Genomic DNA, 17,287 nt, shown 5'->3' on the forward strand with positions numbered 1-17,287 from the left:
AGTACCAATTTATTTGAAAAGTACCTTATATTGACTTTTCTAAAAGAGTTACTGTTTTAGTGGAAAGTTTCTAAGTAAAAGGGAATACAAAAGATACATGGATATACTTGTGCTTTTACTAATACTAATAATTATTATTAATTCTTCTATATAGTAGCAATGTGAATGTATCTTGATGTTTGTGTGCTTTTCTCTATTGTGTGGCTTGTTTTACTAAAGGATTATAGGTCTTTTGACTGCAAATCAGTGAGAAAATGGGGAAATAAAAATTTGCCTCTGATTTTAAAAAATTAATGTTACTAAAAGAAAACCAGAAAATTCATATATGATTGAAAAGAACATGTTTCTAATATATACAAATGTTATCAAGTTGTTCTTTAGTACATAGTTCACCTGAGAATGTTATTTCTCCACCTTTTCCACTAGAATCAGAAAGCATCAGATAAACAAACAGAATAGAAGAAAAATATGAATTCTAAGATAGATTACTGCCTTTTCAGAGAAAACATCCCTTAAAACAAACATTTAAAAGGAGTTCTAAAGAACAGACAAATTACTAAATAAAGGAATGTGGGATAAAAAGGACATGACCTTAATACCAATGATTATGGTTTAAAAGTTATTTTAGATTTCAGTTTCTGATTTTTTTGAAAGTATAGACGTTTTAAAAACTCGGTTCAATTATTCTAATTATTCTGGCATGAGTTTTGTCTTCTTTTGAACGGTGTGCCAGCACCCAAAGCAGTTTGTCTTTTAATTAAGCACATGTCTAAGTACTTTAACTCAAAGATCTGGGCTCACATCCCATCTGCATTACTTCTTCAACATGGGTTCAAAGGAAATTCTGCATCTCTTTCAGTTTCTCCATACGTAAAATTATTGATATCGTCTGTATGGTGTTAGGACAGGATGAATACCATACTTTTAATCATTTCCAGGTGATTATTTCAGGGAGATTAAATTCAGGGAAACATTCACAGAAACCTTGTGTACTAGAAAGCCTCTTGTTTGTTTCCTGGCTGCCCAGACTCCCAAAATAATAGAAACTCTATTATTTCAATCACTGTTTGGCCAATCACTTAAGTCTATTTCTGGCTAACTCATATTCTAAACTAACCCATCTCCATTCATCTGTGTATTGCCACATGGCTGTGGTTTACTGGGTAAAGTTTTGACATCATGGCTTCTCCTGACTCTCCCTTCTTTCTCCCAGAATTCAGTTTAGTCCTCCCCTGCGCCCTGACGCCTAACTCTACTCTTCCCTATCAGGCCATACCAGTTTCATTATTCATTAACCAATAAAAGCAACACATATGCAGAAGGACTTCCTACATCAACTTTGAAATGAGGAGTTCCTAAACTAATTCCCTAAAGTAAAGAAATTTAACAAAATTTGATGATTTTAGTAAGAAAGAAAAATTTTAGTTTTGCTTAATACAATCAGAATTAGAAAAACTTGTGATTATTGTCACTGTTACATAATGTTGACCAGTCAAATAAAAACTTCATCTAATTTTCCACTTTTTTCAAAATAACTATGTATGTGTGATGGGAAATAATGTGAAATTGACAGGATCTAAAATTATCTAGGAGACAAATCCCTGCCCATATCTCTAACTTCTAGTTGAGGTTATTTAAGGTGGGGAGACCCACTCTAAAAGTGGGTGAAACCATTCTGAGTGTTAGACTCCTAGAGTGAATAATTAAAGAGAAAAAGAGCAGGGTGTTAGTAGTCATATCTCTCTGCTTCTTGTTCATAGATGCAAACCAATCATCTGCCTCCTTCTCCTGCTGGCATGACTTCTCTTGCCATGATGGATCATATCCCTTGAAACTGTAAGTCTAATTAAGCCCTTCCCTCCATAAAATTGCTTTGGTCAGGTATTTTGTCACCACACTGAGGAAAGTGACTAATGCAATATGTATAAACTGGAGTTGTTCAACTTCATCATAACTGACATTATTACTTAATGGCACAACAAGAGCAAGATCTTCAAATGTCTTGTAGTGTGCTTTCTACTATACTACATCCTTCAGCTTCTTGTACTCTAAAACCTGTAAGCAAAGGCAGGTGATACTAACTGATGTTGCTCCTCAGGAAGAGATGTGTATCCCCAGGTAGTCCTAGACTGAAACAAGAATTTCGTAGCCAGAAATATTCTACACAATATTTGTTGTCTATGATCTACTGAATTGATTTCAGAGGTGACTAATAGATTCTATCTCATAGTTTGAAAATAGTAATTTACTAGATTGGGCAGGAAAGGAGACAGAAAGGAGAAAAGTGGGCAAGAGAGGCAGAATGGAGAAAAGAAATACATGTGGTAAAACATTAGAGAACAATTTATAGTGCTTGACCAATTATATCAAATGCCATCTACAAATGGCTCCCAATTTCTGAGGATTCTAGATCTTCTCTGTTGTTGGCTGAGTTCGTTGATTCATCAGCAAGAATGGTGTTTAAGCTTATTGAGCTTTAAGTAAATATGCATACCAAAAGCCACAGAATGTACAGATAAGGCATAGAACAGCAATAAGACTATATTTCATTTATCCTGTCACAATTTAGACTATTAATCTCACCGAACTAGACATTAATTTTGGTCTGGAGTTATAATCTAACATATTCAGGAGGAAACCAAATTTACTGGGTTTGAAGTTGCACTTTATTGAAATGGTATAGTGATGTTGAGTTTCTGTACTAAGTTCTCTTGATTTTATTTATGTACTTATAGTTAGCTAGTATAAATACATGGTAAAATATGTACTATAATAGAAAGTTTAATACTGACTTTTTTGGAAGATTCAAAATGTCTGCTTGATAGATGCCCAGTTCTAAGAAGTTACAGCCAGAGGAGTGACTACTAAGAATTTTCATCACATATTTCTGATTTTTAAAAATATCTCATTTTGTAAAGAGGACTAGTCTATTAGTATTAAAAATGGTAGAGGTAGTATACTCCAGATCTACCATAAAATTTTGATTTTCACAAAAATGAAGTTTACTTTAAAAAATATGAATGCAGAAGTGAGGTGAGAGCAAGAATGAAAATGAAATCAGTTTCAAATAAGCGTTGGATGCACTATTCAACCACCACTACAAATCAGTGAGGACAAATGGATTTTTGAACATTGAATTCTGGATTAATTATTATTTAGACAAGGCATTAGTTCCCTTTTTTCCTTCCATTATGTCTCGGGCAGCCCCTAAGTAACATTACAATGACACCTATCATATAGCTACTATGTAGTGAGGGATTGCGGGCAGACCTGCTTTTCATCCTGCCCGGCTCCCGCACGGCTAGCTTAGCCCCAGAAATAATAACACATAAGTTGTATTCGTTTAAATACTGCCTGGCCCATTATCTCTAGAGAGTTAGTTACTGACTAACTCTCATATCTTGATATTAACCCATTTCTAATAATCTGCATAGCACCATGAGCTGGTGGCTTACCGGAAAAGATTCAGCATGTCTGACCTGGTGGCTGGCTCCATGGCTTCTGCCTCATAGCCCTCTTCCCAACATTCTGTTCTGTTTACTCCGCTTACCTAATTTTCTGTCCTATCAAGGGGCCAAGGCAGTCTCTTTATTGACCAATGAAAATAACACAATAGACAGATAACCCTCCTCCATCATTTCCCCTTTTTCTGTTTAAACAAAAAAGAAAGGCTTTCATTTTAACATAGTAAAATTACATATAACAAAACAGTTATCAAGCAAGAATTACAGTCACAATATTTATAACTATATCTTTATCATAATAATGGAAAACTATAACTATGACTAGCCATTCTTCAACTCCATCAAAAACTCCAGAAGGATATAATATTACCTAAGTAAACAAGAAGTAAGCAACTTCCAAAACTCTAGAAATGACAGAGACATCTCGCTGCCTGGACAGTGACCCAAAGTTCCTCTGTATCATTGGGGCATCCATTTTTGGCCTTCAGGCCCATAATATCCAGCAAACATTTTCATGAAGCAGGAAATTTCAAAGGCAGTTCAGGCACTATCTGCTGGGTCCTGCAGAATGTCTCGCAGACTCCTTCATGAATCAGGAACCCCGAAAGATCATCTCACTTTTAGGCAAGTTCAGCAGTCCTCTCTCTGTGGGTTCTCTGTGTCCAGTTTATACAATAGTCCAGGCAAGAACAGTTTCTTGCCCAAATGGCTAACCAACTCCATAAGGAGCCTCTTCGATGCCCTTCTTCCTCTTGAAGTAGATTGGTGCTGCCAGGAGCAGATGTGTCTCATTGTCATGAAAAGTCCTAAGTTATTAAAACATTAAATGCCATGTTCTGTAGTCTTTGAAAGATATGAAGAATGCATATCTGAAATATATCTATGCACATCTAGAAAATCAAACTAACATTACTACAAGCTTGACTATTATCAATGATTATCCATTAACAACCTATATTTTTAATTATACATTACATTTTTAAATGAACTACACAATCACAATCACAATACCTCAATCAAGATCAGAAATATATACACATATAACAAAATTGACCTTAAAATCCATACCAATGAAATTATTCATATCTATATCATATTCCCCTTTAAATGTAAAAGAACATTTATAAACAATATTTGGGAATATGGACGTAGTTATTTCTCTCCAAACTTCTTCCTGCTGTATAGGGGCGCTGTTAATCAGGTCTTTCATGGTAAAACCTGTCTGCCAGGTTCATCTCAGTTGGCAGTTGACTGAAGTAATTTCTTGAGGGTGTTCACAGCAAGCTTTCAGGAGGGCGTGGTCTATCATACCATATTGGGATAGAAGCAATCCACAGGGTCTCATCCTCTGTGAAAACAAAAGAAGGACCTCCTTTCCAAAGTATCATATTCTTAGAACAAAATTCTGAAGTCAAGGTATTTTCAACATATCTATCTTGGATTAGTTCAGCAGCATTTATAAACAAATATCTTTTAGCAGCTGTTGCTCCTTCCTCAGCATTCAAACAATTCAAAGAGAGCATAATAGCATACAGTATCAAGATTCTCTGTGTATTTTCCATCTTTATGCAGCTTTATTTCAACCTCTATTTCTTTTATTTTTACTTTTAACTTTTGGCTTTTTGAGACAGGTTCTCTGTATATATCTTTGTCCTGGAATAACTCTGTAGACCAGGCTGTCCTTGAACTCACAGAGATCCACTTGTCTCTGCCTCCCAAGTGCTGGGATTAAAGGTGTGTGCTACCACACCTTGAACTCAGAGATGCTTCTGTCTCTGCCTCCTAGGCATTGGGATTAAAGGCGTGTGCTACCACACCTTGAAGTCACAGAGGTCAACTACCTCTGTCCCTTAAAGTCTCAGAGGTCAAAGTACCTCTGCCTCCCAGGCATTGGGATTAAAGGTGTGTTCTACCACATCCAACTACGCTCTTTCTTCCCTTTTTACCCTAAGAACTTTAATCTTTAACCTGCATGTATTTTTAACACATAGTAAACCATTTAGAGGTTTTTTTTCACCTTTAATCTCTCTTTACTGTATATCTCTCTTTTTCTGACTTCATAAGCCTTTAATTTACTATCAATATGGAGAGCCGTGGCTTTGACGGCTAGATCCAGCTCATTTTTTAGCTTTCCAGCTTCAGGGCTGAGATACCAGCCAGAGCTGTGTTCACTGCCACAACTCTATGGCGTTTCAAGGTCCTTGCCAGCAAGCAAGTTGCAGCATTCTGCTCACAGACCACACTCAGTCGGACTGCCTGCCTGAAAGAGTCAGAGTTTGCCCTGGCAGGACGGCCCAGAAAACCGGCATTTTAAAACAGCGCAGCGTTTTTCCTGCTACGACTGAAAACCGAAAAGCATGCGTTCAGCTTTTCATCAATACCATTTAAGTGTTTCGCGGCAGGACCTCTTAATGAGCTACAAAGTTTTGCAGCTAAAGCTGAGTCAGGAAGCCTCTCTTAAATGAGAGCATTGCTTGCTTCTAGCAAGCAGAGCAGACCCGAGAAATTGCTGCCACCAAGAAAACATGCTTCACTCTATTCTTTCCCAAACTTTCTCAAGCTTTCTGTGGATTCAGTTATCCACGTTGGCGCCATCTGTAGTGAGGGATTGCGGGCAGACCTGCTTTTCATCCTGCCCGGCTCCCGCACGGCTAGCTTAGCCCCAGAAATAATAACACATAAGTTGTATTCGTTTAAATACTGCCTGGCCCATTATCTCTAGAGAGTTAGTTACTGACTAACTCTCATATCTTGATATTAACCCATTTCTAATAATCTGTATAGCACCATGAGCTGGTGGCTTACCGGAAAAGATTCAGCATGTCTGACCTGGTGGCTGGCTCCATGGCTTCTGCCTCATAGCCCTCTTCCCAGCATTCTGTTCTGTTTACTCCGCCTACCTAATTTTCTGTCCTATCAAGGGGCCAAGGCAGTCTCTTTATTGACCAATGAAAATAACACAATAGACAGATAACCCTCCTCCATCACTCCTATTCATCTAATTACTGCTTTTATTGTTCTTGAGATCACCCCTAAGTCAATGAAAAGTCCATTATGCATATCGTATAATTTTTGTATCTGTCTTTAGACTTAATCTTTGATGACCTAAATACATCTGCTGTAAGGGAATCATAAGATTTGTCTAAAAAAAAAAAAACATCATTTTGAGCGACCCCTGGAAACCACAAAAATACTGGTGACACAGATAACACCACATTATTTCTCCACCCTTTCAGCTAATAATATAAGTGATTTATTTTAATACTTTTAAAGGACCAAACATAAGCTCAGTTTTTGCTACATATTATTGTTCTTCAATATGTTGATTGGTTTAGCTTTTTATATGCAGATTTTGTAATCATAGGCACAAAAAATGACATTAGTTGAGTTTGGCCACTTAGTTCCCATCGTTTGGTCATACAGAATTGTCTTGTTTATTTTCATGTATTTTATTAGAAATCCTAATATTTAAGAAAACTTATGCATCATTGTTAAATTATGGATGCTAGTTGTTGTAGCAAGGAAGGACAGATGTCAAACTAATAATTTGATGTTCTTAAAATTTTTAAAAATATAAGCACTCAAGATAACCACCTTTTCTTGTGTATAAGTAAACACTATGTAGCTATTTTGTATAAACTAGTATTGTTGGTGTTAAATTCCAGTTGTTTTGAAGTACTTTACTCAAGGGTCTGAACAGAACTGCTTTGATTTACATTGATAACATCAGGATGTATTGGATCACTATTAAAATTTATTTGTGTTGCCTCTGATGTGGAAATTAGCCAAATTCATCCCTGAGCCATAGTGGTGATATTAATCACAGGGCAGATAGCTTCATTATGTTGTGCCCTGCATACTGTTTTTTTTAAGTAATAACTTTAGTTAAGTTAGAATGCTGATGAACAATACTTACTTATATTAAGTTAGATTAAAATTTTATCTATTGCCAAATATATAACACCTTATATAAGTATTATAAAATTACCATACTATATTAGCAATCAACTCTATGTAAAAAGAATGTAAAATACAGATAGTAGGCTAATTATCTGTAGTTACTCTGTAGGTTGAAGAAGCTGCTTTTACAAAATTCCACCTACTTTCTTTTATTGAAATACCAAAGCAAAATAGCCTCCTTTCAAATTTTTTTGTCTGCAAAATGACAATGATTACTTTTTGCAGTGATATTGACTAAAAGTCCAGAATAACCTAGGGGCTTAAGTTTCCTGTGTGCATCTGTTTATCTATTCTTCTTTCTCTTTCTTTCTTTCTTTCTTTCTTTCTTTCTCTCTCTCTCTCTCTCTCTCTCTCTCTCTCTCTCTCTCTCTCTCTTTCTTCCTTTATTAAGGTTGATTTGGAAATTCCTCCATTAAAAATTAGTCATATTTTCAATGAAATATATAATTATCACAGGTACTAGCATTCTGAGAAAATAATTCATTTCAATATACCATATAATATGAGGGCCTGATTGTTGGGGTTTCAGTCCTACCCGGTACCTACAGCTGTTAGCTCCCAAAAAATCACACAGAAGTTACATTAGTTATAAAACTGATTGGTCCATTAGCTTAGGCTTCTTATTATCTCTTGTAACATATATTAACCCATTATTCTTATCTATGTTAGCCACATGGCTCAGTACCTTTTTCAGTGGGGCAGGTCACACACATCCTGCTTCTTCGATGTCTGGACAGGACTGCAGAGCAATGGGCTTCCTCCTTCCCAGAATTTTCCTGTTCTTCTTGACCTGCCTCTACTTCCTGTCTGATTGCCCTGCCTATACTTCCTGCCTGGCTACTGTCAAAGCAGAATTTATTTAAAACATAATTGACAAAATATAGAATTGTCCCATAATACCAAATACAAGATTCTACAGAATAGATAATGTTGTTATTAATACTTTTTAAAAATACCTTTTTGTTTTTGTTTGCTTACAGATTTTATTTAATTATAACATTTCTTCATCCCTCTTCTTTCTTCCAAGCCTTCCCATATATTACTCCCTGCAGTCCTTCAAATTCAAGGCCTCTTTCTTTATCAATTATTATTGTGCACTAATATAATCTGTTGAGTACATATAATGTTACTTGTATGTATGTTTTCAGGGATAACTCATTGGCAATGGACAACTGATTGGTGTGCTCTTCTCTGGGAAAGACCACTTTTCTTACCTCCAGTTTCTAAGTTGCCTAGTATTTTGTATTAGGTTGAGGCATGGAGGACTTTCCTTTGTTCAGCTCAGTTTGAGCAGTCATGTTGGTAATACATTAAGTGTATAGCTTTTGATGTTGCTAGTATACATAGTCTCATGGCAAACTCCATGATCCTCTGACTCACAATCTTCTACCTCCTCCCCAACCTCTGCTTCTGCAATGTTTCCTGAACCTTAGCTGTGGGAGTATTTTGTAGATGTATCCATTGGAACTAGACTCCACAACTCTGCATTTTTATTGATTGTGGTTCCTTGTAGTAATCTCTGTCTGTTACAAAGAGATGTTTCTTGGGCAATGGAATAAAGACTACAAGGACAAATATTTATAGATTGTCATTTGGAGTAAAGTTGGTTTAATAAAGTGTGGTTTTAGATCATTCCCATGAACCACAATTTCACTAATACTGATTAAATAGCTAGGTTTCTAATATCCGGCATGGTATCTGTCAAGTACAATGAGAGAGTTATTAGTTATTGTGAAAGTATGCATGACTCTAGTGCAGCAGGATGGTTATCATGACATGCTAGTCACTAACATAGTTCATTGTCATTATAACTGGATAGAGCTGTTGATTACTTCTTGTCTGAGGGTTTCAATTGCTGTGAAGAGACATCATGCTATGACAACTCTTATAAAAGAAAATCATTTAATTGTGGTGGTTTATATTTTCAGAGATTTAGTCCATTATCATCATGGTGTGGCATGGTGTCGTGCAGGCAGACATGGTCCTGGAGAAGTAGCTGAAAGTCCTTCATCTTGACTCTCAGACAACATAAAGTAGTGCTATGGGATAATACTGTTGAATCCTGCAAATATTTGTCACTAGTATTGGTTTAATAAAACACTGAATGGCCAGTAGCCAAGCAGGAAATATAGGCAGGATGATCAGAGTAGGAGAATTCTAGAATGAATAAAGGCTCAGTCTGTAGTTGCCACCCAGATGCAGAGGAAGCAAGATGAAAATATGTCCCTGAGAATCATTTTAGGGTTTACAAGAGACTTGATTATAAAGGGGATCCCCGGTCCAAGGAGAGATCCCCAGATGGTTCTCTGGACAGAGGAGAGGGTGCCTGAACCGGCCTTGGCCCACAACCATACTGATGATTATTTTGCATGTCACCATAGAACCCTCATCTGGCGATGGATGGAGATGGAGGCGGAGAACCACGTTGGAACACGGGACCTAGCTCCCTAGGTCCAAATAAGAGGCAGAAGGAAAGAGAACGTGAGCAAAGAAGGCAAGGGCAGAGGAAACCTTCATCCGACGTTGGATGGCGATACAGATGGAGACCCATATTGGAACACCGAACTGAACACTCCACGGTCCAAATGAGGAACAGAAAGATGAAGAAAATAAAAAAAGTAACCAGGACTGCGAGGGATGCGAGCACCCACTGATACAAGGGAACTGATATAATGAGAATTCACCAAGGCCTGTTGGACTGGGACTGAACGAGGTCGTGATCCAACCAGATTCTCTGAATGTGGCTGGCCTGGAGCCTTTTTGAAAAGCCATTGACAATGACACTGGGACTTGCTTCCTCTGCATATAATGGATTTTGGCGCTCCAGTCTGTTTGGACTCTCACCTTTCCTGGACCTGGAGGGAGGGGGGAGGAACTTGAACTTCCCACAGGGCAGGAAACCCTGACTGCTCTAGGGGATGGAGAGGGAGGAGGAGAGGGAGTGGGGGGAGTGGGAGGGTGTTGGGAGGAGGGGCTGAAATGGAAACTTTTATAATTTAATAAAAAAAAAAAGAAAAGAAAATATGTCCCTGAGAAAAGGTACCAAATCATGTGGCTAAACAAAGGTAAGAAGTAAGAGTTAATTTAGGTTATAAGACCTATTTAATGACAAGCCTGAGCTAATATGTCAAACAGTGCTGTAATTAATATAGTTTTTATGTGATTATATTCTTCTGAATGGCTGGAAAATGAAAAAGTCTCCTTTTACAAGTGGTTAGTGTCACTGGGCACAGTTTGAGCATAGGAGACCTCAAAGCCCACCCCCATAGTGACACACTTCCTCCAACAAGATCATATCTTCTCCAACAAGGCCACACCTCCTAATAGTGCCACTCCCTTTGGAGACCATTTTACTTCAAACCACCATACTTTCCTCTTTTGGAAACTTGCATGACACCTTTTGGTAAAATGGAAGCTAGTACTCGGGAATGAGCCATTCAAATTAATTCCAGATGAGAAGCCTCTGATCTCTGTATCAGAAGTGCATGGTGTCTTCAGCAATAGGGCTTAAGTTCCACCTCTTGTAAGCAACCAAGGACAACAAGGAAAAGGCTGTATATTTTGGGAGTCTCTTGGACAGCCTTGACAAAGAACTCAAAAGAGGAATTTTCATGTCTGGTACTAGGGTTTTTGTTAGGTGGTCTTTGACTCCTAGAGGGAATTTCTTCAGCCTAGATACAAAAATTTCATTAAAAGTATATATGAATATTTGTATACTGAATTACATGCGTTACAGTTTTTTTGATAAATAGTTAATAATATGATTCCCTGTGGCCTTTTCATCCTTCCATATTATTTTATCTATGTCCTCTCTACTCCTATATTTACCTTCATCCCTCCTCTCCTAATGAACTCCCCCATTTTACCATATCTCCTTTCAAATCAATTTTATCCTGATATTACCCTCTCCCAATTCTATCCTGATATTCCACTCTTCCAATAGCTTCTGTATTTACCCCTCTCCCTTCTTCCTGAGGGGAAGATCACCTTTCAGATCTCATGTAGCCTGCCATTGCGCTCTCCATTCTTCCTGAAACCTCTATTCAAGCAATGATCCCATTTTACGTTTCTGGTTTCTATAGTTCATATAAGCCATACATCCACATCTGGAGATTTGGAGGCAGGATCCCCCAAGAAGAGAGAACATGGGACATTTGTCTTTCTGGATCTGAGTTACTGCACTCAAAATGAGCTATACGTTTCTCTGGTAGAACTGCTTCAATGTGTCCTAGAGTTCTTGTTGGGTTTTCATTTTTATTTACTTTTTTTTAATTCTTTTTTGTTTGTTTTCTTCTTTGATTGTTGAGTAATGAGTTATTTAGTACCTGTGTGTTTGCATACTTACTAGAGGGGTTTTGGCTGTCAATTTTTAGTTTTATTGCATTGTGGTCAGTTTTGTCAGATAGAATTGAAGGGGTGATTTCAAACATTTTGAATTTGTAAAGATTATTTTGTGTCTCAAGAGTTGTCTACTTAAGAAAAGCTTCCATGTGCTGATGAAAAGAATGTGTATTCTTATCTTCTTTAGTGGTTCGATAAAATATTCTTTAGATCCCACTTATGCCCATTTGATAACTAATTCTGATGTTTCTGTTTTGTACAGATAAACGCTCTATTGGAGAAAATGGGGTATTGAAGTCACTTACAATTAATGGATTGGTGTTAATCTGTGTCTTTAATTCCAGTAATAGTTTTTTTTTTGTGATATTAGGTGTCCTTGAATTTGGTGCATACATGTGTAGGCTAGCAATATCTTTGTGGTTACTTGTTTCCCTGATTAGAATAAAGTATTACCCTTTATCTATTCTGATTAATTTTCAAGTCCATTTTGTCAGATATTAGGATATTGATGTCTCCTTGCCCCCTTGCTATATTTTATCGGAAGAAATTTGTCAGTGATTCTTGTCTTTAAAACTAAGATATGTTTCTGCTAGGCTGAAGATAGATTCATTTTGTTTCTTGATCATTCAGTCAGTCTGTGTTTATTCATTAGAGACTTGAAGCCAACAATATTTAAAATTATTGTCAAAATGTACATGTTAGTTGTGGCCATTGTGTTGTGGATATTAGGATTTGATTGCATTCTCAGTGATATGTTATGTTTTAATCATTATAGCTTCATATTTCTATTTATAGTCTGTCTGCTATGCTCATTCTTCTCTTCAACCCAAAATATATTTCTTGTACATTCCCCAGGTTTGGTTAGTTTATATCATGGTTAGTTTTTCTTTCTCCTTCAATAATGGCAGATAGTTTTACTAGATAAATTATTTTAGTTTGGCTGTCATAGTCTTTTAGGGCTTGAAATGAATTGCTCCAAGCTCTTCTTGCGTTCAAAGTTGTCACTAAGAAATCAGCTATTACTCTGATGGATTTTCATTTCTATGTAACTTATATTTTTTTCTCTTGCAGCTTTCAATATGCTTTCTTTGTTTGTACACTTGTGTTTTAATTATGATTTGCTATGGGAAGTTTTTTTTTCTTTTATTGTATATTTGGTATTCTATATGTTCTCTGTCTCTTTCTCTGTCCCCCCCCCCCCCCCGTGTGTGTGTACGTGTGTGTGTGTGTCTTTCCTTAGTTTGAGGAAGTTTTCTTCTATGGTTTTGTTGAAGATCTGGTCTATGCCATTGGCTTACTATTCTTCTCCCTTATCTATGCCTACAATATGAAAGTTTGGGGTTTTCATGGTGTCTCACATTTCCTGTGTGCTCCTTCCCTGTGTATTTTTATTTATTTTTTATTTTTTACATCTTCATGTTCCTTGTTTATTTTGTCTCTAAATCCTCTATTTTATCTTTAAAAACTGATATTCTATCTTCTGCTTGGTTCATTCTTCTAATAGTGCCTTCCTTTGCATTTTCTAATTATCAGTTTCTTCAGTTCCAACTTAATTTCAACTTGAGAGTTTTAGAGTGTTTCTTTTTTAAATTTATTTATTAAAAATTTCCACCTCCTCTGCCTCCTTTTTCCCTCCCCCTCCTGACCTCCCACTTTCTCTCTAGTCCTAAGAGCAGTCAGGGTTCCCTGCCCCATGGGAAGTCCAAGGTTCTCCCGATTCCAACCAGGTATATAAAGGTGAGAATCCAAACAAACCAGGCTCCCACAAAGTCAATCCATGCAGTAGAATCAAAACCCCGTGCCAATGTCCTTGACTTCTCGGTCAGCCCTCATTGATAGCCACATTCAGAGGGCCCAGTTTGATCACATGCTCCATCACTCCCAGTCCAGCTGGCCTTAGTGAGCTCCCATTAGATCAGTCCCACCGTCTCAGTGAATAGACACACCCCTCGTGGTCCTGACTTCCTTGCTCATATTCTCCCTCCTTCTGCTCCTCATTTAGACCTTGAGAGCCCAGTCCAGTGCTCCAATGTGGGTCTCTGTCTCTGTCTTCATCCATCGCGAGATGAAGGTTCTAAGGTAATAAGCAAGATATTCATCAGTGTGACTATGGGACAAGGCCAGTTCAGGCACCCTCTCCTCTGCTGCCCAAGGAACAATCTGGGGACCTCTCCTTGGACCTAGGAACCCCTCTAGAATCAAGTCTCTTTCAAACCCTAAAATTGCTCCCTTAATTAAGATATTTACTTCCCTGCAAACATATCAACTCTTCCTCCACCCCACCCATTCCATTCCCCTAAGATCTCCTGAATCCTCCCCTTCTCCCTTCTCTCTATCCATCTCCCCTTACACCCATCCCCAAACCCCGTGCACCCAAGTTTTGCCTGGCAATCCTGTCAACTTCCAATATCCAGGAGGATAACTATGTGATTTTCTTTGGGTTCACCTTCTTATTTAGCTTCTCAAGGATCATGAATTATAGACTCAAAGACCTTTAATTATGGCTAGAATCCACTTATGAGTGAGTGCATACCATATTGCTCTTTTTGGGTCTGGGTTACCTCACACAGTAAAGAGTTTTCTATTTCCATCCATTTGCATGCCAAATTCAAGATGTCATTGTTTTTTACCACTGAGTAAAACTCTAATGTGTATATGTTTCACACCTTCTTTAACCATTCTTCTATTGAGGGGCACCTAGGTTGTTTCCAGGTTCTGGCTATTACAAATAGTGCTGCTATGAACATAGTTGAACAAATGCTTTTGTAGTATGATAGGGCATCTCTTGGGTATATTCCCAAGAGTGGAATTGCTAGGTATTGAGGTACATTGACTCTCAGTTTCCTGAGAAACCACCACACTGATTTCCAAAGTGGCTGCACAAGTTTGCTTTTCCACCAACAATGGATGAGTGTTCCCCCTACTTCATATCCTCTCCAGCATAGGCTATCATTGGTGTTTTTGATTTTTAGCTATTCTGACAGGTAGAAGATGGTATCTCAAAGTTGTTTTGATTTCCATTTCCCTGATCTCTAAGGAAGTTGAGCATGACCTTAATTTTCTTTTGGGCATTTGAACTTCTTTTGTTGAGAATTCCCTTTTCAGTTCATTACCCCATTTTTTTAATTGGGTTAATTAGAGTTTTAGTATCTAGGTTCTTGAGTTCTTTGTATTTTTGGAGATGACACCTTTGTCTGATGAGGGGTTGGTGACGATCTTCTTCTAATCAGTAGGTTGTCTTTTTGTGTTAATGACAGTATCCTTTGCTTTACAAAAGCTTCTCAGGTTCAAGAGGTCCTATTTATTCATTATTTCTCTTATTGTCTGTGCTAATGGGGTTCGACCTAAGAAGTAGTCTCCTGTGCCCATGTCTTGTAGACTACTTCCCACTTTCTCTTCTATCAGGTTCAAGGTGGTCAGATTAATATTGAGGTCTTTAATCCATTTGGAGTTTAATTTTGTACATGGTGATAGATAAGGATCTATTTTCATTCTTCTACAGGTTAACATCCAGTTATGCCAGCACCATTTGTTAAAGAAGTTTTCTTTCTTCCATTATATAATTTTAGCTGCCTTGTCAAAAATCAGTTGTTCATAGGTTTGTGGATTAATATCTGGGTCTTCGATTCTATTTCATTGGTCAACATCTCGGTTTTTGTGCCAATACCAAGCAGTTTTCATTACTGTAGCTCTGTAATAGAGTTTGAAGTCAGGGATGGTAATGCCTCCGGAAGTACTTTTATTGTATAGGATTGTTTTGGCTATCCTGGGTTTTTTGTTTTTCCATATAAAGTTGATTATTGTTCTCTCAAGTTCTGTGAAGAATTTTGTTGGGATTTTGATGGGGATTGCATTGAATCTACAGATTGCTATTGATAGAATTGCCATTTTTACTATGTTGATACTCCCAATCCAAGAGCATGGGAGATTCCTCCATTTTCAGGTATCCTCTTCAATTTCTTTCTTCAAAACCTTAAAGTTTTTGTCAAATAGATCTTTCACTTCCTTGGTTAGTGTTACCCCAAGATACTTTAAGCTATTTGTGGCTATCTTAAAGGTGATGTTTCTCTGATTTCCCTCTCTGTATCTTTGTTCTTTGTGTATAGGAGGGCAACTGATTTTTGGGGGTTGATCTTGTATCCTGCCACAGTACTAAAGGGGTTGATCAGCTGTAGGAGTTCTCTGGTAGAGTTTTTTTGCGTAGCTTATGTACACTATCATATCATCTGTAAATAATGAAAGTTTGACTTATTCCTTTCCAATTCAAATCCCCTTGATCTCTTTATGCTGTCTTATTGCTATTGCTAGAACTTCAAGTACTATATTGATGAGGTATGGAGAGAGTGGACAGCCTTGTCCTGTTCCTGATTTGAGTTAGATGGCTTTGAATTTCTCTCCATTTAATTTAATGTTAGCTGTCGGCTTGTTGTATATTGCTTTTATTATATTTAGCAATGAACCTTGTATCCCTAATCTCTCCAAGACCTTTATTATAAAGGGGTGTTGAATTTTGTCAAATGCTTTTTCAGCATCTAATGAAATGATCATTTTTTTCCTTCAGTTTATTTATATGATGGAATACATTGATAGATTTTCATATGTTGAACCAGCCCTGCCTCTCTGGGATGAAGCCTACTTGATCATAATGTATAATTTTTTGGATGTGTTCTTGGATTCGGTTTGCCAGTAGTTGACTGTTCAGTTTCCATGAGTTTGTAGGCTTTCTTGGTTTAAAATTGTTGTTGAATTCTAACTTTATTTCATGGTGATCTGATAGTACACAGGTGATTACTACAATTTTTTTATATCTACAAATGCTTGCTTTGTTACCAATTATGTGATCAATTTTTGAAAAGGTTCCATGAGATGCTGAGAAGAAGGTATATTCTTTTCTGTTTGGGTGGAATGATCTATAGATGTCTGTTAGATTCATTTGATTTATTACATCTGTTAGTTCTCTTATTTCTCTGTTAAGTTTCTGTCTGGTTGACCTGTCTATTGGTGAGAGAGGAATGTTGAAATCATGCACTTTTAGAATGTGGGGTTTGATATATTCTCTGAGTTCTAGTAATGTTTCTTTTACATAAGTGGGTGCTTTTATATTAGGGACATAGATATTCAGGACTGAGACTTTCTTCTGATGAATTTTTCCTGATATGCGTATAAAGTGTCCATCTCCATCTCTTCTCATTGATTTTAGTATATATTAGTATAGTCACACCCATTTATTTCTTTGGTCTATTGGATTAAAAAACCTTTTCTCAACCCTTTACTCTGAGGAAGTGTCTCTCTTTGTGTTTGAGGTGTGTTTCTTGTAGGCAGCAGAATGTTGAATTCTGATTTTGTATCCATTCTGTTAACTTGTGCCTTTTTATAGGTGAGTTGAGTCCATTGATATTAAGTGATATTAATGACCAGTTGTTGTTAACTCTGGTTATTTTTCCTGTTTGTAGTGTTTGTGTGTTTCCCTTCTTTGAGTTGTGCTGGTGGAGAGTTGTCAGATGCTTGTGTTATTATGGGTG

This window comes from Myodes glareolus, chromosome X, assembly GCF_982192425.1.
Source record: "Myodes glareolus chromosome X, mMyoGla1.1, whole genome shotgun sequence".
Taxonomy (NCBI): domain Eukaryota; kingdom Metazoa; phylum Chordata; class Mammalia; order Rodentia; family Cricetidae; genus Myodes; species Myodes glareolus.